The following is a 27,033-nucleotide window of genomic DNA, read 5'->3' on the forward strand; positions in this document are numbered from 1 at the left end:
AATAAAATGCCATATCAGGCTAAATTTCATTTACTTTAACTCATTAAATTATTTGTAATTCTGGAAGGAATTATTGTTCACCTATCTTGTACCAAAAATTGTTCTAGGTTCTGGGACTATTGCAGGAAACAAAGCAGTCACAAATTTGCCTCATGGAGTTTCTGTTCTAATGTAGAGAGAGAAAATAAACATAGTAAAGTAGTTTTATGGTATCCTAGAAGGTGTTAAGATCTCAGGAGGAAAACAAGGCAATGTAAGGAAGAATGTAATAGGAACTGCTGGGGCGGTAGGGTTGTTACTATTTTAAAGAAAGCAGTAGTAGTTGGTCTCACTGGGCAGGTGGTATTTGAACAAAGACTGGAGTAAGTATGTGAGCAAACCATTTGAAGTTGGGAGTATATTTTTCTGGGCAGACAGCCTGACACGTGCAAAACCTTGAAAAGAGAGCACATTTGCCATGCCCTACAGAATAGACTGGGAAGAGTGGTGGGAGTAAAAGTGGGGAAGGTGACTTAACTTTTACTCCAGAAAAGATAGGAAAACATTGAAGGGTTGGAGGGAAGGACTGACATCATCATCTGTCTTTCATTTTAATAAGATATGCTGGCTCCTGGTTTAAGAAGATAGTGTAAACCTAGTGGTATAATGATTGCAAGGAGGTCAGATTCTAAATGTGTTGAAGGTTGAGTCAAGAGGATTTATTGATCAAATAGATTTGGAGGCAAAAGACAAAAGCTAGCAATGACCTCATTTTGCTTTTCCTTGTGAGGAATGGGAAGCATATGACTACATCAGATCAAGCAAGAAGACCAGGAACTTAGCTTTGAATATAGTAAGATTAGGATGCCACTTTGGATGAACAGGTGGAGATGTTACATTAGCAGCAGACATAGGATACTGGAGGTAACAGGATTGACAAAAACTTGGGATATATTTGAAGTCATATTGAACTATGGTTTTGGAAAGCTGTGAAGTGATATTCCTAGATGAGATCCTCAAGATGATACACATAGATGCAGAAGAGGAGTGACCAAGACTGAGCCTGGGAAATCTCCTAAAGTTAGTAAATTAGGAGAAAGCAGAGGAAGCAGCAAAGAATGAGTGTAAGCAACACTGACATAAGAAGGCAACCCAGAAAGCATGGTCTAGGAGGTGTCTTAAGGAGAAGGAAATGACCATGGTTCAATAATGCTGATAAGTTTGTAAGAGGGATAAACACTTCCTTGGCAGATTTAGTCATGTGTCTGTCATCAGAGGTCTTTGCAAGACTAGTTTCAGTGCAGGGACAGACGGCAGCAAAAGCCTGAATATGTGGTTTCATAGGAACTGGGAGACATGTTAGAGAGTAAAGGAAAGCCTAGATAAAGGTGGATCTCAACGGGGGGCGTTGAGGAGAGGAGGTTCCTGTTTATGTGGAGAGGTAAGAGCATAGGTAAATGCTGATAAAAATGATCCAGAAGAGAGTGAAGGCAGGATGCAAGTGATGGGGAACACAGGTGGAGTGATGCCATTGGGAGGGCAGGATACACCATCTTAGTGCACCTGGGGCACACACATTTTTTGCAGGTGAAGATCCCGAATACACAAATGAATGGAAAATAAATACTTAGCTGTTCAGGGAAAGGAGTGCTCTGGAGGCTTTATAAATGTGTGTTTTAATTAGTTCAAAAGCTGAAGCCTTTTACATTAAATAGCATCGATAGTTTGTTATGAGCTGTCCTTGCATAGGTAGCCCCCGCCCCTGTTCCCCCTCACTGCCTTCTTCTGAAAAGGGAAGACATTATATGGGCACCAGTGCAGGGACGTGGGGAGCTATGGTTTTGGAAAGTTGTGGACGTTTTTGTGTGATAACTGGAATTGTCTTAGTGAAATAAAAAGCAAGGTTAACCCCTGTGTGTGAGGAAGGGTGAAGGGATGTGGGAACACAGGGGAGAGGAGATTTGGTGAAGCAACCATTTAGGAAATGGGAGAGCGAATACAACTGGGAATCATAAAGGCAATACCAGTTCATCAAGTAGCACCAACCTGATATCATGTTTCTGGGTTTTATTTTTCTCCAGCCAGGTATGGGTCCAGGTGCAGAGAAGCAGAATGGCTACAGAATTGGAATATAGTGAGGGATGTCCCCCCCCCCCTCCAGACAGTAGGAGGAAGTCATAGAGGCACAAACCAGCCAACTATTATGCAAATAAGTGAATATCTTTGATTTGTCTATGATGTTCATTTATTTTGAAAGTTAGGTTTGTTATTTTGCTCAGTTGTTTAAATAACATTACCTACAGGTTTATCTAAAAACATTTTATCTTTATAATACTCAAAATGTGGAAGAGGGAATTTTTCAGAATATGTAAATAAAATTTTAAAAATACTTTGTTATTTAGGAAAAATATATGATCCTAATAAAGATGGTGTTTTATTTTGATCAAGATGAAGTTATTTACAGTGAATCATCAGTATTTTGATATTTTGTTCTTTCATACGTGTGCAGGCGAGAATACACAATAAGGTTGTTTTTTTACTCTCAGCTGTTGAGAAAATACAAATTTGAGTAAGAGTAAATACAGTAAATCCCCTCTTATAATTATGCCAACATTATAAGAAACAGAGTAAATAAATTATAACAAATGACTCCACATAGGAGAAGTATTTCTGGAATAAGTTTCAGAAAAGCAGAGGTACTTGGATTTAAAATCTAAGCATATTAACTGAAAATAACTGGTTAGTTTCTGAGTCCACAAGTAAGGAGGGAAATTGGGTCACTGGAAAAACGACTATATTCATTTCTTAGAACTACTTGAGGAAACAATTAATTGGATTTGAATTACAAAATGGTAACCTGCGTATATTCTGGTAGTATTAAATATACATCATAATCATAATATTCTTGTCCATTCCCATTGTCCTTTCAAATTTCACACAGTTCCAATGTTTTCTAGCACATAAGATCATTTGTTTATACAATACTAACTATATCTCCACACTTTCTTTCCTTTTTTTTTTTTTTTTAAGATTTTGTTTTGTGTAAGAAACAGAGCATGAGGGGAGAGGCAGAAGGAGAGGGAGAGGCAGACTCTCCACTGAGCAGATCCCCGGACCCCAGGATCATGACCTGAGCTGAAGGCAGATGCTTCACTGACTGAGCCCCCCAGGCGCCCCTCCATACTTTCTTTCATTGACCTGCATCCATTGCATAAGTAACAAGCAGGGAAAGTGAGGTTATTTTCTAACGGTTCTGGAGTGAGCACTGGAGTCTGATGTTCTTTAAATTAAAAAAAAAAAAAAAGTGTTATTTTTAGTATTACTGAAGGAAAAGTAAGGCTGAAAAATATTAACCTCATAATCTTAAGGAAAATTAAGCATGTTAAATAGAAGTTAAATGTGGAAGGAATATTGTCTCTCTCTCTACCACATTTACATCCTAAATATCCTGGCCTCAATTTATTTCTTTGATTATGTCCGCACAAAGAAACATTAGGACATTATTTAGGAAAAATTTTAATGAATATTACTGTAACAAAAGTTTTAACAGAATAGTATGCATTTACTGTTGGTAAACTATCGCCATGATGTTTCCACCTAATGATTGAATGCAGCAATACCAAGTACTCCAACAATAAAATTAATCTCAAAACACAATGATAGAATCTACTCATATTCATTTCTTTACACATATTTTACTGATCTATACATTGTCTACACACTACTAATTCAAATATATTTCATGTTTTAGCTCATTTTTTATTTATTGGTAGGACCAAACATAGTGTTTGTGTGTGTATACACATATACATGAAAATACCCAACACATACTACATGTACGGTATGGAACTTTATTTTTAAGGTTTTCTTTAGTTGTTCGTTTTTCTGAACCAATGTTCACTGACAACAACATATTTAAACTATGCAGTTTAAGCTTATTTTTATAGTTAATAGGCTTGCTGCTTATTTATTATTCATGATTCTCTTTTGGGTTCAGAATAAAATATGTCTGTTTTAAGTGTTCAACTAATGTTTCCTTCCACAAAGAAAATTTAAATCATTTTTAATACTAGTAAGTGGAAAATCTTTTTTAAAAAATTTCCTTTTAAAACTGAGGTATCTTATAAACTTGCATCTTGTAAACATTTATATTTCTCACATACCAGCATAAACAACTCTTAGATTTATAAATGAAATCAATACACAGCAAATATTCTTTCTTTAGGTTATTTTTAAGACATCTGTGGTATGATACGGAATATTGAAAAGTGAGAACAAGCTGAATGAACATTTGCTTTTCTTACAGAAAGACACATTATATATCACTATCATAAGAATGTTTTAAACATGAGCTATTTCAGATGCTGCCAAACTACTTTTAATAAAGAAAGAGAACATTTCACTGGGTGAGAATAAGTATGAGGTAAGGTTCGTCATTATTTAATGGGCCTATGTACTTAATGATTTAATGACGAATTAACAAAGTTTACATAAGCTGTCGGTTTAAATTTCACCGCAAAATGCAAAATCCCTGATTGCAAAGTCAAATGCCTTTCCCCCAGCTGAAATAAAGTATGTGCAGGAAATGTTGGTTTTATTTATTTATTTTATTTTATTTTATTTTTTTAAAAGATTTTATTTATTTATTTTACAGACACAGCGAGAGAGGGAACACAAGCAGGGGGAGTGGGAGAGGGAGAAGCAGGCTTCCCTCTGAGCAGGGAGCCCCATGTGGGGCTCAATCCCAGGACCCTTGGATCATGACCTGAGCCGAAGGCAGACACTTAGACTGAGCTACCCAGGCGCCCCAGGAAATGTTGGCTTTAAAGGTAGTTTTCTTTAAAAATACAGACACTACTATGTTCTGCTTTGATCTGAAGATTTGTGTCCCCCAAAATTCATCAGGCATCACCTAATGCCCAAGGTGATGGTTGTTAAGACATGGGGCCTTTGGGAGGTGCTTAGTTCTTGAGGGCAGAGCCCTCATGATGAGATTACTGCCCCTTTGAAAGGCACCCAGCATAGTTTCCTTGTTCCTTCCACCTTGTGGACACATCAAAAAGCTGAAGTCAGCAGTCTGCAACCCAGAAAAGGGACTTCACAGAACCCAGCCATGCTAGCACCTTGATCTGGGACTTCCCAGCCTCCAGAACTGCAAGCAATAAATTCCTGCTGTTTATAAACTATGTAGTCTGTGGTATTTTGTTATAGCAGCCCAAATGGGCTAATATACCATCTTTATATTATTTTAATATATTTAATATTATTTAGTAAGAATTTTGAATAATCTTAATCTAACACCACCGTAAAACCATCATTTCTAAACTGCACATTTTAAAAAGTACACTTCAGAATGTTTTGCTAGGGGCGCCTAGGTGGCTCAGTCAGTTAAGTGTCTGCCTTCAGCTCAGGTCATGATCCCAGGGTCCTGGGGTTAAGCTTTGCATCAGGATCCCTGCTCAGCAGGAAGCCGGCTTCTCCCTCTCCTTCTGCCTGCCACTCCCTCTGCTTGTGCTCTCTCTCTCTCTGTCAAGTAAGTAAAGTCTTAAAAAATATTTTTAAAGATTTTATTTATTTATTTGAGAGAGAGAGCACATGAGAGGGTGGAGGGTCAGAGGGAGAAGCAGACTCCTTGCTGAGCAGGGAGCCCAATGTGGGACTGGATCCTTGGATTCCAGGATCATGACCTGAGCCTAAGGCAGTCACTTAACCAACTGAGCCACCCAGGCGCCCCTAAAATTTTTTTTTTTTACAAATGGGGCGCCTGGGTGGCTCAGTCGTCAAGCGTTTGCCTTCGGCTCAGGTCATGATCTCAGGGTCCTGGGATCGAGCCCCACATCGGGCTCCCTGCTCCGCGGGAAACCTGCTTCTCCCTCTCCCACTCCCCCTTCTCGTGTCCCCTCTCTCCCTGTGTCTCTCTCTGTCAAATAAATAAATAAATAAAATCTTTAAAAAAATTTTTTTTTACAAATGATTTGCTAATGTTATAATTGAGTTGTCTTATTAGATTTATATAATTGAGATGTTACAAGATTGAGACACTAAAACATTAGTATATTTTCAACCAAATGTTAGTAATAACCCAAACGAAAATATCATGTGCAAATGTTAGTAAGACTTTAGTTATAGGTATGCATACATTACATAATCTAAAACTACATGAATGCATTTTCTATTTTTACTCTTTAAAGAACACAATCAATTTGATAGTTTTCCAAAATTGTAGATGACAATTTGTGCCGCTTTTTCTCATATAAATTGGGAAGAGAGTCCTTTTTCTTCACAGATATTGAACTTCTTTGCAACCTCTTAGGGCTGTAGAACTGAAGTCCATGTCATTGCTACCAGACTAGAGGAGAGACTCTTGAAATTGTGCAGCTCGTGAATTTCTTTGTGTTGCCTTCAGCATAGGTAGGAGAGGCTATTAAACTGAGCAGTGGTTGCTGCCCCCTGCTTGATACCATGTGTCAGATTTTACATTCTTTCCTATCCAGCCTTGTAATGCATGCATTTCCCAGTCACGGGCTTGTGGGATTTTAGGTGAGTTATATTCATCTGGGGTTATTTTATCATCACTCAGAGGCTCCATTCTTTACTTTTTGCTTCCTGTTTTATTTTAAATCTCACAAATAAAACTAAGCATTTTTACTTTTCATGAAATATTATTCACTGGTGTTTCCAATAAAGCCTTTATCAAAAGGGATGTTCACGAGGACACAAGTGAAAATGTTTCTTAAATAACATTAGGTTTTGAAATTATAAATATCTTATTTAAAGAAATAAGCTTTAATTACTTTTTCTGAAATTAAAAAAAATTCCTATTGACTTTATAGGAATCAAAGAGTCCATTTCCAAGGTAACTTCTAATATTAGGGCTACTTAGAAACACATATCTATTTGAGAATTTAGTGTAGATAAGTAGAGAAGGAAGATACACCACATTCCAGATGAAATGGACAACAGAGTTTTGCAGAATGCATTTTAGAGACATTTACTCCTAGTATATTCACTCCTTAACAGTTTGGGGAATTCCACAAGAGTGTAAATGCTCTCAAAATTGTAATGAAATTAAATTTCATTAGGTGTTCTTTCCTTATTCCCTATTCTTCCTCATATTAACATATGCAAATTATCTCCCCACCCCAGGCTCCCACCCCTCCACTTACACCTGAGAAATCAGTAAGGTTCCATGCCAGGTGATTTGTAGGGTGCCAATTCCAAGACTTTAGGAAACATTTTGTTGCAAGGTGTAATTCACAGCCTACCAATTCCACATTGTTATACAAAAGCAGTTCTCATTTTCAAACAAAATAAGTTGCACTCTGAATGCTTTTGAAGGAGCATACGAGGCGAACTGAAACAATTCATGAAAAGAGAAATGGAAAAGGGAAAAACTTTATAGAATAGCTTTAATATGTCTCAATATTTTAGAAGTAATAGGGGTTAACTGGCAAGCATGCCAACATTATATAGAATATATGAGGTAGCCACCTTAACATTTAATCCATCCCCTTCAATGACCTGGGAAGGATTTAAACCCATTGTCTTTCTTTTTTGGCTAGAACTCTTCTGTGCTATTATATTTCTCCTCCACTCATCCCTTTCTATTTTTTTGGTATCTCCTCAGGGTAGCATTTGTTTGCACCAAGGATACACCTTTATTTCACAGATGACCTTTTTTATTTTATTTTATGTATGTATTTATTTATTTATTTTTATAAAATATTTTATTTAGTTGACAGAGAGAAAGAGAGCATGAGTGGGATGAGGAGCAGAGAGAGAAGCAGGCTCCCCGCTGAGCAGGGAGCCTGGATGCGGGGCTCGATCCCAGGACTCTCAGATCACGACCTGAGCTGAAGGCAGATGCTTAGCTGACTGAGCCACCTAGGCATCCTACAGATGACCTTTCTTATGTCAGCACAATTAAGTTATTTAAAATACTGTAAATCATATTTTAAAAGTTAGATATGCATTTATGGACTCTTTCATAAATACATATATACGTGAATGTATTCATACAAAAAATATGAAAGGTTATATATCAGTTGCCAGTAGGTATCTTGGGACAATGGGTATATAACTTTTATATATAGCCCTGATGCAACAAATTTTAGATGGCCCTGACTTATGATGGTGCAAAGGCAGTGAACAGTCCATGGAACCCATACCTGGAATTCTGAGTGTGAACATTTTCCTGGGCTAGCCATGTGCAGCATGATCCTCTTGTTGTGATGCTGGGCAGCGACCACAGGCTTCACTCAGCCAGCGACCATGAAAGTCAACAACTGATACACTGACAACCATCTGCACTTACACAAACACTGTTTCTCACTCTCAGTACAGCATTCAATAAGTTACATGAGATAATCAACACTTTATTATCAAATGGGCTTATGCAAGGTGATTTGGCCCAACTATAGGCTACTGTGAGTGTTCTGAGCACATTTAAGGCAGGCTAGACTAAGCTAGGATGTTTGGTAGGCTATATGTATTGAAGTGTTTTTGATTTAGATATTGTCCACTTATGATGGGTCTATCCACATAACCCCATCATAAGTCAAGGAAGGTCTTTACCACAAACTGGGCAGCTGAAAACAACAGAAATGTGTTTTCTCACAGTTCTGGAGGTCAGATGTTCAAAATCAGGATGGCAGCAGGGCCCCACTCCCTAGATGGTTTTAGGGGAGAATCCTTTTTTGCCTCTTCTAGCCTGTGATGACTAGTCATCAGCTGATAGCAGTGTAACTCCCATCTCGGCCTGCATCTCCACATGGCCTTCTCTCTGTGTCTCTGTGTCCTCTCCTATTCTTCTAGGGGCACCTGTTTCCTGCATGCCTTTTGCCATTTTATATTTCTGATTTCTCCACTAATAGTTCATACACTTTTTGATGGTATACTTTGTAATTCAATATAGCAATTTATCCTAGTTTCCTATTCACACAGATTTGTTTTTAATGTGTATTGAATATAATTAATGAATTCTATTTCTTTACCCACAGACTGCACTAGGATGCACTGAAAACTTGAAAAATTTAACTGGTAAACCAAGGGTGATTTTAGAAAGAGAAAAGAAAAGACCAGAACAACATGTATGGTTGTCCTAAAATAATACAAGTAGCCATTACAGGCCTCTAAATTATTTGGTCAAAGGAAAGTTTACAAGATAGAATTTTGACACCAAAATTCTTCTACTGATCAACTGTGGTCTGACTATTAAATTTGAATTATTTCATCCTATAAAAATTCCCACTGTGATAATCTCTGTGGGAACTTTAAAAATTACTCTTATGTTTATAGGTAAAAACAACAACAACAACAATAACAAAAAATAAAAACAAAACCTTTCCATCTTTTCAAAAAAAAGCCTGGAGAGTAGGACACCCAAAGAGTAAATGCTGAAATTAACCAGAAATTATGACCCTTGTCCAAATTTTATTAACCTGCAATCACTTTCTGAAGCATCATCCTTTTATAATCCCATAGGTTCAACACTTAAGTTATATTTGACTTCTCTTTCTTTCTGCCTTCCATATTTTAAAGTGCTAAGACTCATTAAACCTTGAAATGTTTTTATATCCAGGAAACCTTAAGAAATAGGACAATGAAAGCAGGCTCCTTGGAAGCTAATTTCAAAAGACATTAACATATTTGAGAAAAAGTGTACATTAAGTTGAATTTGTTCAAACTCTTCTTATGTATCCCCTCAGTTCTCCTCCTCCTCCTTCTTCTTTTTCTTTTGTAATAACATTGCCAAGTTTGGGTATGAGGCTTACTAGAGTCCAATAAAACAAATGAGACACTGCCTCCTTCTTCTTCATTCCCAGAGTTTATGTAATATTAGTGCCATATTTACTTTAAATGTCTGAACCTGGAGTTTTCTTTCTGGGGAGAATTTGAAAAACATTTTTTTTAGTATATAAGGCTACTCATATTTTCTGTTTTATGTTGTGTCAAAATGAAAATATATATTTCAAAAAATTGTCTATTTAATTTAAGATGTCCATTTTATCTAATAATTGGTGGCATAAAGTTTTTCATAACATGCTCTTTCATATCTTTAAAATCCATGGTAATCATTACCACTCTTTCATGTCTGCTATTTGCTTCTTATGTGTCCAGCATATAATTGATCTTGCTTTTTTAAATTCATTATGACAATATTTAATTGTAATGTTTGATATTTGATTTAATTATCAGCATAGTTAGATTTACATCTACCATTTAACTATTTATATTCCTTTTGTTAATCTGTTTTCTGTTCCTCTTTTTGTGCCTTGTTTCAGATTAAGTGAATTTTTTAAATTCTAAATAATGTATCTATTGGGGCGCCTGGGTGGCTCAGTCATGATCAAACCCCACATCGGGCTCCCTGCTCAGCGGGAAGCCTGCTTCTCTCTCTCCCACTCCCCCTGCTTGTGTTCCCTCTCTTTCTGTGTCTCTCTCTGTCAAATAAATAAATAAAATTTTTTAAAAAAAATAATGTATCTATTGACTTTTAGTTCTACATTTGTGTATTAAATTATGGTGGTTACTCTACAGATTAAAACATACATCCTTGATTTTGCCTAATCTACTTACAGTTAACATTGTGTCAGTTAATGGGAAATGTAGAAACCTTATAACCATATATGGTTACCTGTTCATTCTTCTATGAAAATTTTCATATATATTACATCTATATACTTTATCATTATCAGACAATGCTACAATTCTCGTTTTAAATAATTTTAAGAATATTGAGGTTCATAAAACCTGGTAAAATCAAATGATCTCCTTGGGAGCACCAGATAATCTTAAATAGGTGATTGCCAAAATCTGTGGGACAACATGCAGGACAAGTTGGTTGTATTTTGAGCAAACATCAGTGGGGAAACTTTTCTTAGATAACAGGGTTCACTGCTGTTGCATGCCTTCTTTTTAAGCTAAGTAATCCTGGGAAGTTTAAAAAGGTGAAATGAGAGAAACTGTGGGCACCTCCAAATGGATTTTTAGCAATTGTTTCACACTATAGACTTTGATTATGTATTTGTATGTTTATTTTTGCTTGGGTTGAAGCATTCAGCAATCAGAATGTTATGGTATTCACAGAGTCTGAAAACTATTATTTTTTTTTTCTAACTGGGGCATTCCAATTTATCTATGTAGTGATAGGGAAACCCAATTTACTAGGACAATTTTACATGAATTATGCATATGCCAGGCTTTGCTCCTTACTCAAAAGCTGTACTCTCCTTATTAACCCCCTCCCCCAAACGCCGATAGGTCAGTAAGGTTGCATGTTTTGTTTGTTTTTAGCCATGTTCAGCGACAAGTGCAGATGCAGTGAGGAGAGTTAGATTTATCTACAAGACAGGTTTTTTATGGCAAGTATTACAATGAAAGATATATATATGAGAGAGGGATTCAAGAACAGTACAATTAATAGAAAATTTAGAAAATGATAAATTACATTCAATAAATTATCTTGTGATAAATGAAATATTATTTGGAGCATGAAACATTAACGCTTCCACAATCTGAAAGTCAAATTCGATCTTTTTTTTTTTTTTTTCAAATTATTTGGGACGTCATTTTGAGTTTCAGCATATTTTAAGGCAATAGGATGTAAAATTATAAGCTCACACTGTTACCATGTAGGAAGCGCAAACAAAACCTAGTTTGCTGTTTCCTGCTAGTTTTGCTTACTTTTTCCATTCTAGCAGAGTTTTGTTTTGTTTCGTTTTTCCATGACATATTCACAGAATCTTGCAGGGCCTTACAGGAGTATTTTCTTAGAAAGTCCACCTCCAGAAATCGACTTCTTTATGAACCTGATCTCTGTTCAGTTATAAGGCAATACCTTTACCAAAACAGTAACACTAATATATTCCCTGCCCACTTACTCTGCAACCAGCTAACCTTTACCAGCCATATGAAAATAAGCTGTTTAGAATACCACATGCTTTCATTATTGCTCTAACAGAAGAGAAATTGTAAATGAGATTAGTCCTATTATATGGAGAATGTTGCTAAATGGATTCATTTTACAGCAGGTGGTTCAAATTGTATCTATTCAATTAGCATATGCAGAAACTATTAGCAAACAAAAGATACAAATGTGACTGCCTTTTAAGTCTTTAGATAATTGTCCTTATATTTTAAATAATCTACAAAAAAATAAGCCATAGCACTTGGAGGATTTACTAAGAGAAAAAGAAATCTCAGAAAAGAATGACTCACTGTTGCAATTCAACATTTACAAAGTGTTCATATATTTCCTCAGACTCTTATTCAATATTTATTGACTTAATTAAATTCTAAAAGAGGTTTGAAATCAGCTTAATTACTCAATAATTAATTCTTTCAACCAATAAATATTTACTTTGTAACTTGTATATGTAGGCACCATGCTTGTACTAAGGATGCCATGGTGAACCAAACCTATATGCCCCTTGATATCAGTGAGTTATGCAAACAACAGAGCAAAACAAAATAAACACACCCTGAAAGATATAAAAAGGCTACACATCAGGTAATTAAGATGAGTTTGAGAGTAAATGTAACATCTTTAAATGAATGACAAATTCTGCACATTTACTAGACAACACGTATATGCTTCATCAGTAATCAATTTGAAAATTTCTATAAAGAAAAAATAAAATCAATATTTTAGTATAAATCATGACTAACATTCATAAGGAGGCAAAAGTGATACTATAAATTACGTTCAATAAAACAGTGATATACATGCTATTTCTAATACTTGTAAATGACACACAATGAAGAAAAAAATCAATGAATATATTGATGCAGGCAGGCTGGGTCTGAAAACCCAGGGGAGGGTCCCACAGGACCAACCAAGAGGGTCCTTGGCTTCAGACAGGATAGAAATCAAATGTGAGTCATAGAAAATGAAACAGTTTATTGAAAGCGTGAGTGACAGAGAATACCAGATGGAGTGTCTTGGAGACTCAGAAAGGAGAGAAGAATGAGTCTTGTAGCTGCTGGGATGTAGGGGTTTATATTAGAAAAGGGTTTGTGGTAAGTGTTCTTCCAGGAATCCAGGATAGGGTCCAATCAAAGGCGGGTAGACATGAGTGTTATTACATAAATTACAGAAGGTCAGGGTATGGATGCCAGCATCAGCAAAGGTTTGTTTGAAGCTAATATCCTGGAATGTGTTGGAGATCTAGCTCTTCTTAGGTGTTATCAGGTGTTTGGGGCCTTGGATAAAGCTCAGAGAATGATGAACTTTCTTGCTTCCCCCTTGAAGTGGGAACATACTTTCTTTGGTTTATTCAGAGGCAAAATATGGAATGTGAGTCAATGGGGCTTAGCAGAAAAACAGCAGAGATGAAGCCTTTCTAAAATAAAGTCCCTCCAGCTTACCTCGTTCAAGATCACTTGGAATATTTCTTCCTGTATGGTAGCTAATGGTAACTATTAGCCATCGTGGTTATTTAAATTTAAGTTAATTAGTTAAAATTAAAAGTAGTTAGAACCTCATCTGCTCAATTGTATTAAAGACATTTCAGGTGTTAGGTAAACAGTTCCTTTATCTCGGAATGTTCTGTTGCACTAATCTGATTGAGGCAATCTCTTTAAACATGCACTTAAAATGTCAAAACGTAAAAAGTGCTAAAAGTGAAACATTTTGGAAAATCTTATGAAAACTGCTGCATCTTTTTCTATTCTGATTTGATTGTTTCCTTTTGTGATCCTTTACTTTTTCCGATGGTCTATGTACTCATTCACTGTTTCCCCTCACTTAGGTTTATCTTTAGTTTTCCTCTTCTTTGAATCAAACCCTCTATTCTGGGTTGTCATTTTTGTAAATTTTTAAAATAACATATAATGTATTATTTCTTTCAGGGTACAGGTCTATGATTCATCAGTCTTATACAATTCACAGTGCTCACCATAGCACATACCCTCCCCAATGTCCATCACCCAGCCACCCCATCCCTCCCACCCCCCACCACTCCAGCAACCCTCAGTTTGTTTCCTGAGATTAAGAGTCTCTTATGGTTTGTCTCCGTCTCTGGTTTCATCTTGTTTCATTTTTCCCTCCCTTCCCCTCTGTTTTGTTTCTCAAATTCCTCATATCAGTGAGATCATATGATAATTGTCTTTCTCTGATTGACTTATTTTGCTTAGCATAATACCCTCTAGTTCCATCCATGTGTTGCAAATGGCAAGATTTCATTGTTTTTGATGACTGCATAATATTCTATTGTGTGTGTGTGTGTGTGTGTGTATACCACATCTTTAACCATTCATCGGTTGATGGACATCTAGGCCCTTTCCATAGTTTGGCTATTGTAGACATTGCTGCTATAAACATTGGAGTGCACGTACCCCTTTGGATCACTACATTTGTATCTTTGGGGTAAATACCCAGTAGTGCAATTGCTGGGTCATAGAGTAGCTCTATTTTCAACTTTTTGAGGAACCTCCATACTGTTTTCCAGAGTGGCTGCACCAGCTTGCATTCCCACCAACAGTATTGGAGGGTTCCCCTTTCTCCTCATCCTTGCCAACATCTGTGGTTTCCTGACTTGTTAATTTTAGCCATTCTGACTGGTGTGAGGTGGTATCTCATTGAGGTTTTGATCTGTATTTCCCTGATACTGAGTGATGTTGAGCACTTTTTCATGTGTCTGTTGGCCATTTGGATGTCTTCTTTGTAGAAATGTCTGTTCATGTTTTCTGCCTGTTTCTTGATTAGATTAATTGTTCTTTAGGTGTTGAGTTTGAAAGTTCTTTATAGATTTTGGATACTAGCCCTTTATCTGATATGTCATTTGCAAATGGGTTGTTGTCATTTTATGATTAAGTAATACCTTCTCCTTGGTGTCTGATGAAACTCTCTCCTGCACATGATTGACTCCAAGGATGTCTATTTTCAGACATGTCAAAGCCAACATTTGTCATGGCTTCATATAGCACTAAGGTAAATATTAAAATCACATACATTCTTAAGACAAATTAGGTAGAGGATTTTAGCTCTGCATAAACTGTACTTCAATCTCAAAAAAATCCTATAAAAATTGTTCTAAGAAAAACAAAAGGGATTTAAGCCTGTGATCCTGCAATTATACTACTGTTGTAAATACCCACAAGAAATGAATGGATATACTCACCTAAAGTCTTATACAAGAATATTCATCGCAGCTTTAATTCACAAGAGTTCAAAATTAATCGCAACCCAAATTTTATCAATAGTGAAATGTGTGTTGTTTTTATTTTAAGATTTTATTTATTTATTTATTAGAGAGAGAGTGTGGGAGCCATAGCAGGAGTGGAGGGAGGGGACAGGGGAGGGGCAGGAGGACAAGCAGGCTCCCCGCTGAGCAGGGACTCAGGCAAGGGGCTTGGTCCCTGAACCAAAGTCAGACACTTAACCAACTGAGCCATCCAGGTGCTCCTTTAAATGTATGTTAAGAGCATAGTACGTTCATACAATGAAACACTACAAAAGCCACAACTGGATGCAAACATATAGCTAAATTTCCTAAGCATAATGATGATTGACAGAAACTATCCATTAAAAATGCCTGCCAAGGCACTCGTATAGATAAGATTCAGAACAAGCATAGCTAATCCCTGTATTACAAGTCAAGATAATGGTCACAGTTTAAAGGCTGGAGTAGGGGGCGCCTGGGTGGCTCAATCAGTTAAGCTTCTGCCTTTGGCTCAGGTCATGATCTCAGGGTCTTGGGATTGAGTCCAGCATCCGGCTCCCTGCTCAGCAGGGAGCCTGCTTCTCCCTCTCCCACTCCCCATGCTTGTACGTGCTCTCTCTCTGTCAAAAAAAAAATAAAAAATAAAAAAAATAAGAGGATAGAGTAGCAGAGTGAATTGGACAAAGGCAAGAAAGACTTGGAATGTTCTTGAGCTTGTGGTTACTAAGATGTATTCATGTTGACATCCTTCAATGATACATTATGATGTGAGGAACAAAGGCAGAAGGAAATGTAGATAAAGTTAAATTTCCTTATCACCAGCAGCCCATTGACAAATGCCTGAGGCCGGCAGAGTATAACATTCCTCCAGGAACTTCCAACATTCTTAATGTCAATACTTTGCTAAAGGGAAAACAGCATTAGCTTGACAATAGCTGGGCCTCCAGGATCCTGTGAGTCTTCTTTCCCACATGAAAGTCCTTTTGGAAACCTCCCTTTGTCTTTGCTTCTCCCAGCTCCAAAGCAGAGAATCAGCCATTCCTCTTAACCCACTGGCAGCCCTTTCTGCCCACGAGTCCTATCCCTGTGCTTTAATAAAACTACCTTTTTGCACCAAAAACATCTCAAGAATTCTTTCTTGGCCCTTGGCTCCAGAACCCAACACTTCAAACCATGTCACATATACTTCAATTTATGCATAATTCTTCAATTAAAGCAGAAAGGGGATGGAAAGAAATTGCTATGCCATGAGGTTGAAGAAACAACAGACATGTAAATGGAAGACTCTAGATAAATTTTTATTCATCCTAGAAACTTCTTCTACAAATTAAAAAAATCCTAATTAAACATATTTACCATACAGAATTTGTTGCTTTGGATATTTATCAGTGAATTGAATAAATGAAGTCAGACTGAAACATGCAATGCTGTTTTCTGGAGGGACATTTGGGAGAATATACAAAACTGAATATATCCTCATTGCGAGACTCTTCCCATAAGCTGCATGAATCTGATAGGGCATTCTGATTCATTTGGGGGGAACCCCATGTTTGCAAATCCTCGTTAACATGTTAAAGAAGCCAGTTATGATGTCTCAAAGATTAATAGAAAGTAATGAAATGAGAGTAATGGTATTTACTCTCGCAGTTGAAGCAAAGGAAAGAGGCAAAAAGACTCTGGGAAGTAAGAAGAGATTGAGCAAATACATAGAGTCAAGAGAACTTGTAGTTCTTTGCTGAAAAGCTGTGTTTCTGGTAGTTAGAGGAGAAATATCTTAGACTTAAGCTGCAAGTAGTCTGAGGCTTCGGTTGAGTGTAGAAAGGTAAGCTGAGTCCAAGTTATGAAGTGCGATTCATCTCGTGCAAAAATGTGTATAATCTATTACATTTTCTCATGTGTGTGTTTTAGAAAGTTAATTCTGATAACAGAAATTCATTGCCGATCTGAGATGGTGAGATATATAAGGTGCCTCTGGTTGGTTCTTATTTAAATAGCAAAATAGATTGATTTGTAAAACTTTTCTCAACCACCGATTTTCAGAGAAACAAAAAAATATATTGGGAAGAAGATCTATAAAATGTATCTACTAATTGTTGTCTAATTGATGGGAATAAAGGGCACGCAAATCCTATGCTGAAATAAAGAGGTGAGTCATTTCTGTTGCTCCATCCACGTGCCCAGTGACATTTCTGAAAATATTTCACATGCCAAAGATCCTAAGCCACTTAGCTCAAATTCACAAAGTTAGCAATCACATGAGTCTAGAGACAGAACCCATTCCCAAATAATGCCAGGAAAACTATAAGGTATTTAACAAAGAATAAACATTTAAATCCGTGATGTGTTTTATAGTGAAAAAATGCTTAATCATTTGAATATATTCATTTAAAAGTATTAAATTACTAGGTTCAATGCAGTGAGCCAGGAACACAGGATACTTACCATAGAGGATGTTTAAGATAGCAGGAAATCTTAAAGGACAAAACTCAAACAATTTAACAGTGACTTTGATATCTTTTATCCAAGGGAAACAATGCATGGCTCAGGGGAGTACAGCGCTTCATAAGTAATGGAATACTCTTTCCAAGGGATTTTGGGCAAGAGTGAGTTTTATAAAACATTAGAAGAGGCAAGTGGAAACATGGCATGATTCCCTACTAGGTGTAAGATGTCCTTGCAAGGTGGGCAGGTTCTGTTTTTTTTTCTGTTTTTTGTTTTAAAGATTTTATTTATTCATTTGTCAGAGAGAGAGAGAGAGAGAGCACGAGCAGTGGGGAGCAGCAGGTAGATGGAGAAGCAGACTCCCTGCTAAGTAGGGAGCCCCATGTGGGGCTCAATCACAGGACCCTGGGATCATGACCTGAGCCTAATGCTTAACCGACTGAGCCACCCAGGTGTCCACGCCCCTCCCCACCCCCTCCCCCAGGTTCTGTTTTCTAGGGAAGGTAAGTTAGCTAAAGTTGAGTGGGAGGATTGTCTGTGTTAGCTTTCCTTGACAGGCACTTCCCGTAAGTGTAGGCTGACTTCAGTGTGGATTCATGATGGGGACCAGGCCACAGAGGCGACCTCCATTTGTGTGTCTTGATATACAAATTAACTTTATCAGAAAAAAACAAAAACAAAAAACATGTATCCAAAGGGTCAAATAACCAAAGTTCAGAGATCCAGCTAGGCCATTTTGCACTCACACATCTGCTGTGGTAAAATGGGTAATGGAAGGCCAAAAGGCAGAATGAGTTTTTGGAAACATTTCTTCTCACTCTGACAAATGTTTCCTATCTTAAGCGTATGATTACTTTTGTAAAGTTCCCTCAAATACTGTAAGGAATAAATGGCTAGCATTGCATAGCTAAAATATGTAATGTTTGATTCTAACACTGATTAGATGGTTTAGCAGTGCAATCTTATTTCCATTGGATAGGCTCTTCCTAATTCTACTGTAAATTAAATACATTAATCTAAACAATGCAAATTGCGTGACAATGTATACCCTCACATGAGAATTTCTAACCCTAAAATTTTTATATTTATCATGCTTCTTTTTGGTTTTCCTCTGTTTCCTGCTCATAGAAAAGTTATTTAATCAGTGATTTTTTTTACATGAATTGTATATTATATTATTCCAGGATGTAATGGTTGTGCTTTCTCCCATTATTTTGTGCCTTCATCTCAATGGAGATTAAGTTTAATTTTATAAAACTCTCTAGCTTAATTTATTCTCTGAATCTGATTCTGATGGGAGATTCTAACAAAACAAAATACTTACATTTTAATAGCCATTTCTAGTTTTATGATGTGCTATTTTCAAGTGAATAAAATTTACATTCTAATTTGTAGTAATTATTAAAATGTTTTTTTTTTTCTATTATGGGATAAAATTGTACTTTAACAATTTCTTCTCAGTGCCTATTTAAATTATCTAAAATGACTATGGAGAAAAAGAAAGCCTATTTGATTCTGAGAAAGAACAAACAATAAGGCAAGAAGAGGAAAACTTGAAAGATTATTTTATCTTTGTGGAAATTAATTCCAAATACATACGTTTTCTCCACGGTTTTCAGACAAAACTAAAAAACCTTGTATAAACTAAACTTCAGTCAATCTGCTGTTTTGGTATATTATGCCAAAATTTTGTTCAAAATTTGAAGCAGATTAATTGAAAAAATATAAAATAATTTTAACCAAGAGATTTCTCAGATGTTAACCAATATAAAATTAATTCAAATTAATTTTAAGAAAAAAAATGGTTCATACATCTGGATGGTATCAGGCTAAGGACTTAAAGGCTTAGCATATAGACGTTCTCTTTCTTCATCTGCCGCTGATTTTCCTGGATTGTCATTATTTGACATTCTGCCCTCATAGTGGTTATCAGTGACTTTAGTCTTTACATAATTTTAGTTTTTAGTCTTTAGTCTTAAATAATTTTATAGTTAAGAATCTTAGAATAGGGGTGCCTGGGTGGCTCAGTTGTTACACATCTGCCTTCGGCTCGGGACATGATCTCAGGGTCCTGGGATCGAGCCCCGTATCAGGCTCCCTGCTCTGCAGGAAGTCTGCTTCTCCCTCTCCCACTCCCCCTGCTTGTGTTCCCTCTCTCACTGTGTCTCTCTCTGTCAAATAAATAAATTAAATAAAATAAAAAAAATCTTAGGATAAAGAACAAGTCTCTTTCTGTGTAACTACAGTGAACTTTCTGGAGTTGCTTCTAAATGACCTCACTGTGATTATGTTACCATATGTAAAGCATTGAACTAAAATGTAATAATCAGGTTAGCATGGATATTTTAGTTTTTTTTTTTTAAAGATTTTTTTAAAGACTTATTTATTTATTTATTTATTTGAGAGAGAGAGCACGAGGGGGAGAAGCAGAGGGAGAGGGAGAAAAAAATCTTAAGCAGACTCCATGCTGAGTGAGGAGCCTGAGGTAGAGCTCGATCTCATGACCCTGAGATCATGATCTGACCTAAAGCAAGAGTCATTGCTTAACCTACTGCGCCACCAAGGCGCCCAATATTTTGGTTTTTAAATATTATTGGTAAATTGGTGAAGCCACTATGGAAAACAGTATGGATGGTCCTCAAAATGTTAAAAATAGACCTACCATATGATCCACCATATCCCAAGAAATGAAAACAGGATATAAAAAAGATATCTGTATTCCCATGCCCTTCGGATATTATGCTAAGTGAAATAAGTAAGACAGAGAAAGACAAATACTACATGGTATTGCTTATATTCAGAATCTAAACAAAAACAAAAGAAACCAACAAAAAGTCAAACTCGTAGAAACGGAGACTAGAAAAGTGGCTGCCCAAAGCTAAGATATGGGGGAAATAGGGAGATGTTGGTGACAGGGAGCAAACTTTCAGCCATAAGATGAATAACGTCTGAGGATGACTACAGCTGATAACACTGTATTGTGTAGCTGAAATATGCTAAGAGAGTAGAAATTAAATGTTCTCACACACACAAAAGATAAATATGTGAGGTGATGGATGGCTTAAGTAACTTGATGGGGGGAACATGTATATTATTATTACTCCTCCAGGTTCATGAGTAGGGCTGCACATAAACTACAGAGAAGAGAAAGGAGACAGGGTCATTAGCAAAAGAAACAAAAAGTATTTTTGTTACTAGAACAAGAGGTCCAAGACTGCAAAGCAACAGATTGCTTCAATCTTATCTAGATATATCTTTCAAGTATTACAATATTCAAAAGTAATTATGTTAGTGGCAAGTCCTGTTCACTGGCCTGGGTTCTTGAGTTCCACCAAGAATGAATTCAGAGCCAAACTCTTAAGCAAGCAAGCATTTAATAGTGGTCAGAGTGAAAGTGCACCCCCGGGGGAGGGGGGGCGATGCAGGCCCAGAGTTGGCGGCTGCCCCTAGGGTCAGGCTGGCCTTTTCCCTCTATCTTTGCATTGGTTATGGGTCATAGTGCGGTCTCCGACTGAGGTTGCTTCCCATCATCAAAGGGACTCCTTCTACAGGTTTTTGGTCCTATATGGTCCTTGTCATGGCGGCCTTGTCCCGTGAGTGGGGGGGAGGGTAAAACCGCAATGCAGATATATCATAATGAACCTGCACGTTGCTGTGGGGAAGCAGTTACAGCAAAGAATGCATGCTTATCCCCAGGGGTCTTTCCTACTTGTTTGGAACTTGGTTTCCACCCTTTTTATCAGTTGGAACATATTTGTTTCCTGCTCCTATCTAACCCACTGCTTACTCTATCAATTACATGTGTGTGTACATATTTGAAAACAATTCTATAATATTTATCACTTTTGTTCCTTAGGCAGAGAGGACATTTTACCCTCAAAACCACCAGAACACTATACCACGCCCATTTGTGTTTAAGAAACTCTGCATCATTACTCCGTGAACTGCAGTAGCAATTTTAACAATGATGTTCCGTTTTGAGCATTATAATTATAATTCACACAGGCTACTTACTTACTGTCTCTGCTCAGCGAGACAGCTTGACCGGTGGTCGTAGATGGCTCCCTGACCTCTGTCAACAGCAATCTATGCTTGACTGCCTGTAAGTCGAAGTTGATAATCTAACATGTTGGTGAGTAGCCCACAGACACTACAGGCAGATATGGGTGAATACCAAAGTTAAATGGATATGATCTCTTACTAGCGTTGGCAAAAATAATGTAGTAAAATGCCCGTGTGTAAAATATATTAGAGATTGAAAGCCAGTTCACTAAACTAACATTATTGATAAACTGTGTGCTCAGAATATTAGATATAATTCTGTACATCCTTTGTCATTTTCAAAAGAATGTGGGCTTCTGTTTTGATGAGAAATATTAATGCAATTAAGTTGAGACTTATTTTAAGACTTATTTTAAACACAGTTAAAAAAACTACCTTATTAATAAAACACCTAATCATTTACACTTATCTATTATGTTGTAGAAAGAACCCACAGGGAAATAATTAATTGAATAATGAGACAATATTTTGTGTTATTTCTACAATTTAGGTCATATGACCTCAATGATAAATTATATAAGGGTGTAAAAAATCCTATTGGAGTGGCAATAAGTTTTCAAGCAAATAGAATGATGTATTCTGGGAAAATTATGCTTATAAAAATCATTTGCCCTCACAGAAGCAAATTCTATATGCAATAATATTGCAGTTATGCTATATATAACAGAAAACACTGCAATAAATGTAAGAGCTGAAAGAAACTTACAAAAATATTAATAGTGTTTATTTTCAAGATATGGTTCCCCCCCCACACCCCCTCGCCCCAAGGCAGAGAATATGGGCATGCATGCATCTAGGCAGGTAGTGAATGTGGCAAACCAGCAATCTAGCAAGCCAGAAAACTATGGAGTAAGACCATTCGGTTGAAAAAAGAATATCTAAAGTTATCCGAAGTCTGAGGAAAAAGAAGGCTTACAATAGAAATCAAGGAACGTGGAAGAGCAAGTTCAAAATAGAGGTGTGGTTATTCCCTTGGGGATAGTTATTATGCATTTGAAATGATAGCACCAACAGGACTATGTGTTTCTCTCCAGCTACTTCTAGCTGCAAGAGTGCAGAAATAAAATAGTATTCATGTAAGGGACTTGTGTATATAGTTTTAAGGAATCATGTTAAACACATAATGCGGGATGGTTGTGACCTCACTGAAACAAGTACATCAATTACCTGTGTAAGAAATCTCACCTTCAATGACAAAAATGTAGGAAAAGAAATAGAGGTTCCCCCTGCTATCTGAAAGTAGTATGTTCTTAAGAAACTTTGGGTTAAGCCAAAATGGCTTAAAGCAAGGAAGCAATTACCATTAATTTATATGGAAATTTTTTTTTTTTTTAGCATTTCAGACCCCAAATAACCTCTCTTAGGCTTTTCTGATGCATGTGAATGGATGCATAAAATAAATCGAGATAAAGCCCAGATGCTCACAGACACAGTTCGAAGCTCTAGCAGCTTGATGCTGAGATGCTGAGGGTAGTTCTGGGAAAGAAACTGGAGAGCACCACTCTCTCTGCTCCTGTGAGCACTGCCCCCAAACTGGGAGGCTGCAGAAAAAACACGGAAGATATTTTTGCTCTTCACCTTTTGTTTGTAAAAGCAAAAGTCCTCGAGTTTCAGTTAGTGACAACAGGTACAGACTTTACTTATGTAGGTCTTTTGTAAACTTGACCTGGCATCAGGCAAACTTTCGAAAAGCGAGATCTCCAATCATCTTTGATGATCTCCAATCATTTTTCTGTTACTATAGAGTTTGATATAAGATGTAACAGTTAAACTAAAGGTTTTCTCTAAAGTAGCAGTGAGATGCAAAACTTGCTTAAATCAAGCAATTCTTACTTTTTATCTAAATTACCCTCTTATTGACTTATTGTAACTCATTGTCCACTAAATACAAAAATATTTTTTTACCTTTAAAGAGAAAAATTTGTTGTAGACATGTAAATACATTGCTATTAACTCAAAAATGTAAGTGTAAGATGCACTTTTAAATAGCATCTTCAATAATGTATATGTGAATAATTATTTTTATTAAAATACAATCAGAGACATAATATTTGATTGTCCAAGCTATAATTGCCTAAAAAATGTAAGTATAGCCTTTTGGGATTGTGCAACTCATGTTATAGGCTTGCCTTATTCACACACATGAAGTCTGTAAAGTGCAGAATTAATCCCTAAGGCATGTTAACATGCTTCTTTGACAACTCTTATTAACTATAACAAGGTATTTAAATTGCGGATACCCTGCTGAGTGAATATTCAAAAGGCATTTGACAGCTCTACACCTGAATACCAGATGCTCCTTAACACAGCATTACTTGTTTCATTTTGTGATTTATAAAAGGTTGATTTTGTTTTGTATTTTTCTGACATTAGAGAGAGGAAAAACAGGAAGAAGAAAAGAAGGGAGGAAGGAAGGGAGGGAGAAAAGGAAGGCACTCATATTTCAAGACACAAATAGTAGCTCCAATCATAGTTATGTTGAGCTGCAAATCTAACAATGTATACCTTAAATATTTAGTGGCAATTACTTATAATAATGAATATTGTTTAAAAATTGATTGAAAGTAGTTTCATATAATACATATCACTTAATGACCAGCATCTGTCATCCAAAATTAGGTTAGAGATTAAAGAGAAAAAGTCTCTGTATGTGACAATTATGAATTCTAGTACTCCCAAATACAGCATAAAAATTTGCAATGGAAACGCTTATGAATATGAAAACGACTTCCTGGAAGATTCAACAATGGGTTCCTAAGGAAGAGCTTCCTCAAGTTGTAATGAATGTGGAGATCAGGTGGGACCAATATCATGTCTCCTGACTAGAAATGAGATGAAGGTCATTCTATACTTGACCTTTCTGTTTACGGAAATTAGAATCACAAAGAATTAATCATTAAGCTATTTTGCATTTTTATCTCATTTTCATTTCATGTTTATAGCTGCATTTCCAATGTCAATTTCTGGGCAGCTGCAATTAGTGTAGATATTGTACTTTCTTTTTTCATTTTTTAATACAATATATCATAGAAATACATCTCATTTTCAATAGCCCAATTGTTTACAAATGTTTCAAAAATAACTCACTCTAGAATTATAAACTGTATTTCAGATAAACCTCACAAGCATTATCCTCAGTAAGTGGATTGTCAAGACTGATATGAAGCATAGATGTTGCTTTGAAAATGCATGGAGTGGGAAAAAAAATAGAAAATCAAGAAACCCGGGCAAAGGACAAGCTGTGTGGTCATTGTGTGCAGTGAGTAGGAGTATACAGAAAACAACTCTGGTTTATCCGTCAAAATATCACACTGAAACAAGCTCTAAGTTGAATTGATCATGACAAATACATTGCAATAATCATTTCCATTTTTATTCTCATCTCATTGTTGAATCTTATCATATTTAAAGGGAAAACCCTGAATGCAGGGAAGCTCAAGTTTGCCTTTCTAAAATGTCTGGTTTAGTTTATTCCTTAATTTTGCATTTTGTATCTATTAAGTGCTTACCATGTGCCAGGTGCTAAACGAGGCAAAAAAACCCAAAAACCAAAAAAGAAAAAAAACAGTGGGAAAAAAATAGAAAGTAACTGCCATCATTAAGCCCAATTCTAGTTAGTGAACACTGAGATGTTTCCTACCTTGCATAACAAGAAATAACTTGAAACACATACAATATGTTGTCAGAGGGTGGATGTCTGTCACTTATAAGATGTTAGATTTTATGTAAGCTATTGTAGTTTTGTTTGCTTTTTAAATAATTCTCAACTTCTTCATGAACTATCCCCCTTCATCCTACTAGGAACTGGGGAAGGGAAGCAGTCAAATATTATAATCACCCATAATTTGATCTCAGCGTCTTTCTGTTCAATATTACCTCTTTTGGGTAATCAGTAATTTGTGGGAAAATGTCCTTGTCTCATATCCTCTCTATCATCTGTAAGATGGTATGTCTTGATATCAGGGAGCTTATGTGATCTAATAGAGGAAGGCTGTGGGGTTTTGGCTTCATGCGGTGGAACCTGGATTTTGTATAATCTCCACAGGATTGCTCATATGCATGCCAGAATGATAACTTCACAAATAGAGCTTATTCCCTCTGGGATCAGCATGGGCAAGGCAAGCAGCCACGCTGAAATCCTTGCATGCTGCAGCATCTTTATATTAAGTTTCCTCTCTCTCCCTTGCATCCCTTGGCACATCTACATATCGTCCCAAGCACATGGAAGAACTCCTGGACATCTGACATAGCTGAATGGACTAATTTAGGTGCCCGTATTAACCCCTGCCACTGTGAAGTCAGCTTACAACCATATCCACAATATTGGAACAGCCTCCTCCAGCTCAGAGGAGGAAAACAAAAAATTCGTTTTCCAGAATTCCCAATTCAAAAAGGGCAAGACCTCTCTGAATTAAAGGATTTTTGGGGTGCCTGAGTGGCTCAGTTGGTTAACCGTCTGCCTTCAGCTCAGGTCATGATCCTGGGGTCTTGGGATCGAGCCCTATATCCAGCTCCCTGCCCAGCAGGGAGCCTGCTTCTCCCTCTCCCTCTAAACCCCCACCCTCCTCATGCTCTCTCTCTCTATCTCAAATAAATAAATAACATCTTTAAAAAAAAAAAGAATTTCCTTCTCTCTCCCCAATATGACCTCCACAGAGTCAGTCTAGAGATGATACACACCTGATATATTTCTTTATCTAATTCTCCCGCCTTATGCCACCCCACAATTCCCCTAGGGTAAGATCATATTTCATAAAAGAATGAATCAGGAAGGTTGAATGGTAAAAAAAATAAAACATATCCCATTTATATAACTTAATCTATGCTTCAATCTCTTTCCCTGAAAAAAAAAAAGGATTGTAATAATATCCCAATCTAATGGTTGTTATGAGCATCAAATGACAGTGTATGTTTAAAGCAACCAAATGTTTTGTGTTTTTTACTTTTATGTTCTTCTCAGTAGTAGTATTATTTTGATAGAGAAAGATACTGGCTTCTGCATAAATTCTTTGCTAGATGCATCTGACATTATTACCACCTGATATGTATAGGATTTATCTTAAATGATGTTATTGATTACCTTTAGGTCACTTTTATTCGACAAAACTCTCTAGAACTTCCACCATATAATAAAAACCATGAACAACAGAGAGACAAATAATGTGGGCAAAAATAAATTATATATGGTTGAAAATGAGAAACCAGCACAAACAAAATTTAGAAGTCATTGTAAACTGGCTCCTTAAATCCAATGCCTTGGGTATTATTCTTAGAGACAAATATCACTATGCTAAATATAATAGCACAGGGCAGACTCAAAATACAAAATAGATGCCCATATTTGCTCCACTTTGCTTGTCATATTTTGCACACAGAACCTAGCCCA

The sequence above is a fragment of the Mirounga angustirostris genome, unplaced genomic scaffold (assembly GCF_029215605.1).
Source record: "Mirounga angustirostris isolate CCGP_5_RB_7025 unplaced genomic scaffold, mMirAng1.0.hap1 SCAF_14, whole genome shotgun sequence".
NCBI classification, from domain to species: domain Eukaryota; kingdom Metazoa; phylum Chordata; class Mammalia; order Carnivora; family Phocidae; genus Mirounga; species Mirounga angustirostris.